Raw genomic sequence first — 4,073 nt, forward strand, 5'->3', positions numbered from 1 at the left:
TCATTTTTGTAGAAATTCTTAAATCGACATATTAATGATATTCCGACTTTGAAATTGAACAAACTTAATGACTCAGAAAATAATAATTAAGATTAATACTTTCCCAGTAAAAATAAACAAGGGGGATTTTATGTATAGTTTAATAGAGTGCTGGTCCTTCTAAACAAGAATAAAGATGAGAGAATTAGCTTTGTGCGCCAAAATCTACATGAAGATGTGCGAATGAACCCAGTGGTGCACTCCCAATAGAAGAATGCAGTGGAAGGTGTATCTTCTGCACCATTTTTCTATAATTTTTTACACAGTCCATGTGATCATGAAAAACTCGAGAGGCGTTTGGTTGTTACTGGTTAAAATTATGTAAATATCAGTGATATAAAGATTAATTATGTAGGGTGTGATTATACAAGAACTTCTTACAGCAAAATAGTAAAAGGAGAATGTTCATTCCACAAGCAGTAAGACTAGTTAGAGGTTCATATTCAAAATCATTACATAGTAAGCTGCAAAATTGTTCTCTATATATGCAAACTCTTTCTACTATTCCTTCCCAAGACTTATGTTATCTGTATCTACTATAGTCATAGCAATTATTGTGGTGGTTGACGAGATAGATTCAACAGTAACTGATGCATCATATTTGAAATTTCCAGATCGTCCTGCAAATTAAACACATAATTACTACTCAATATCATAAAGTATATTTTGGTTTTGTACATAATTAGCTAGATGGATGTTGTGTCCGTGGACGATAGACTCACACGAATAATGATGCCAAACTTGTAGTCAATTAGATTATGAGGAAAATTGGTTTTCACTGTATCATATACCCTGTATCATGAAGGGAAAGATCAAATCAAACAATAATGTTGTGGATAATTAGAGACAAATTCACCATAAGAGCAGCTGGGACCAAAAAAAATTTATCCACCTGCCCATGCTACTCGCGAAAGACTTAGGTAGCACTGAGCAACATTTTTTAGCTACTGTGAACAAGGGATTTCAGAAGCAAATGTGTCTACCAGTTGATGCAGGACTTGTATCACTAACTGAAAATGAGCGGGGAGAGCACAACAATATTTTAGCCCTTTCTTTTGCATCAAAACTTTCATTAGTACGAGTGTTGCAACCTGCATAGACATAGTAATTCAGAGAAAAGGGTTGAAAAAGAGAGTCGAAAAGTTAGCCTATCATGGTCTCACTTTCAAATGAATTACACTATGTAAGACAACATTGACTCAAGCTTCTGGAACATTACATGAGAAAACTAGATGGATGTAAAAACTCTCGGAGTAGTTGTTGGGTTTTATTTCCCCTGATTTCTTACCATAAATAGGTTTTTCTTTTAGGAATAGGTTTTGGATTGACTAATCTTTTTCTTGTAGAAAAAGGTTTAGGACTCTATAAATAGAGGAATGTTCCTTCTAACTTAATTAGCATTCACAATGTAGTCTTAAAGGCTTTGAGAGTTTTAGTTAAAGGGAGAATTTGTGGGTCACAAGCTTGATACGTTATCACTTGTGTGAACCTCCCATGTATTCCGAGTGAATTGGTTGAGGTTGTTTCTCTCTTTATTTTGTACTCTCATATTTATAGTGGATTGCTCATCTCCTTTGTGGACGTAGGTCGATTGACCGAACCACGTTAAATCTTTGTGTCTTTTGGTATATTTCTCGTTGTCTTTCTTACTCGTAGTCTTTCGAGGTTTGCATTGCTAGCTTCCGCATTTACACCTGCTTATTTCCGTTCCTAACAGTAGTTGACCGTTATCGACTCAAATACACTCCTTATACAACAAATAAGAAGAGAAGAGAGAGGACCGGAATCATGAAAATGAAAGTTACAGTGACGTGGATGATAAACATATCACTCTTCAATTCTAAATAAAGTTATATTTTTTGTCAGGAAGGCCCTGCTTCCTCTACTTTAATTTGTTCTTGATGTTGTAGTCTTTCATTCAAAACATGTATAAAAGTTGATCACAGTAGAAGCATTTCGGCAAGCGTAACCTTCCGTATGAGTTGATCACCATGAAAGATGCAGAGCACGGCATGAAGAAAATACTTGTGTGTCTATCTAGCAATAAAAGAAGAATTTCTTGCCCATATGACTCATCAAACTGCACAAAAAAAGTCATGAATTCATCAGAACATTATAAGCTTTGTATTATTAGAATGTAGATAGATGGAATCTACTCACATTTGCTAGGGCAGCAATAAGATTTAAGATGGTAAGCTTCACACCCTGCACAGGCCTCATCACATTTGCAGAAACTCGGAGAAATGAGTAAAGGTATGTTTACTGCATAAAAAAGAATAATAGTATTAGAAGAATAAACTAGACCTAGCTAGTGAAAGTATAAGAAATTTGTTGTTATGACCTATTCTTGGATTTGGGTGAGAAGCCATACACTGCACTCATAAAAGATTAATATTAAGAGGCACTCACTATATAAAAATCATCAGTATAGTCACCAGAATTACATTAAGAGTATTACAAAGTCGAGTAGATTCCGTCATGGTTAATGTTGAGTCTAAAAGCTTGGGGTACACTGCTACTACTTCCTATAATCAAAATTATATCCATAAGATAATTTCACACATCGAATACAGTGAAGCAATTCGATCATATACCTGTAAAAGTATGGTTACTGTAAGTGAAATCCAACATCCATGCGCATTGCTTCAGTTGAGTTTTATGACGAAACTGTTAAGTTCAATAAGAACATTTTCGCGATTATTACTCTCACGAAGATTCATTATCAATTGCTCCGTCCTATAACGGCGCTCTGAAAATTGCAAATTATTACTCATTTCCAGAAGACGGTTAAACAAAATCTTTATTTTCTTAATTTTTTTCTGCACTCTCTGTTTTATGAAAATAATGAAGGAATCAGAAAGCAGATATGTATACACACACGCGGGGGAAAGTTTGCGATTAATGCCGAATCTTGGAGTTCGAGCCAAATTAAAAGGAGATATATTATATTAAAGCTAACTCTATCATCTCATTTAGAAGAAAGGCGGTACAATGCGGTTGTATTTTGTATAATTGAGTAATTTTTATTCGTAAAATTTGAAATAATAATTTTATACCAAAAATCTAACAATAAAAAACACTAAGTTTAACGTGAAAAAACCCTTCAAACCGAAGGTAACCACCACGGGATCGACAAGATTCGAATTGCTTTACTATACCAATAAGAGGTTTACAAATATTCTTCTAATGTCTACACAACAAGTGCCAAAAGAGAACAAACAATAGCTACACCAACAAAAGATAAATAGAAAGAAACACCACCCAAACCCAGCTTCTGTTCGGGACCTAAAATAGGATTTTGCTGAACTCCTAATTCGATCTCACCGTTCAAATCAACCATCAAGATGTCAGGAACACTCGGTCCAAATTTCAGCCTTATCCAACGGTTAGTTAATTGGAAAACACGATCTAAATATTGCTGGTCGGAGAAAAAGACTGCAGCAAAAGAACCTTTTTTTTTCTCTCCTTTTCTCTTGTTAAAAGCTCTCTCAAAAACCTCTCCTATGTTCTAATGTCTTTCAAAGACAATACCAATGAGCAATTAATTATTTTCTCAAACCATCCTCTATTTATTAAGTTGTGCTTTTTCTTACAAAGCCAAAATCAACTACAAATAGGATAACAATTCCAATCCTTTTCCTAATAAAATTGGAAACCAAACAAAGTGAATAATTTCATTCCTTTTTCAAGTAGGATTAGGCCATGGGCCTTTGGCTGGAACATGGGCAATAGCCCAACAAATTGCTCCGTCCTATAACGACGCTCTGAAAATTGCAAATTATTACTCATTTCCAGAAGACGGTTAAACAAAATCTTTATTTTCTTGTTTTTTTCTGCACTCTCTGTGTTATGAAAATAATGAAGGAATCAGAAAGCGTATACTGTATACACACACGCGGGGAAAGTTTGTGATTAATGTCAATCTTGGAGTTCGAGCCAAATTAAAAGGAGATATATTATGTTAAAGCTAACTCTATCATCTCATTTAGAAGAAAGGCGGTACAATGCGATTGTATTTTGTATAATTGAGTTAT

At 34.5% G+C, this 4,073-nt stretch overlaps 1 pseudogene; it reads right to left on the reverse strand.

The window, feature by feature from the left end:
• Positions 1 to 590: 590 nt before the first annotated feature.
• On the reverse strand, positions 591 to 2,813 carry LOC107019671 (annotated as a pseudogene).
• Between the last annotated feature and the right edge of the window lie 1,260 nt (positions 2,814 to 4,073).

This window comes from Solanum pennellii, chromosome 5, assembly GCF_001406875.1.
Source record: "Solanum pennellii chromosome 5, SPENNV200".
Lineage (NCBI taxonomy): Eukaryota > Viridiplantae > Streptophyta > Magnoliopsida > Solanales > Solanaceae > Solanum > Solanum pennellii.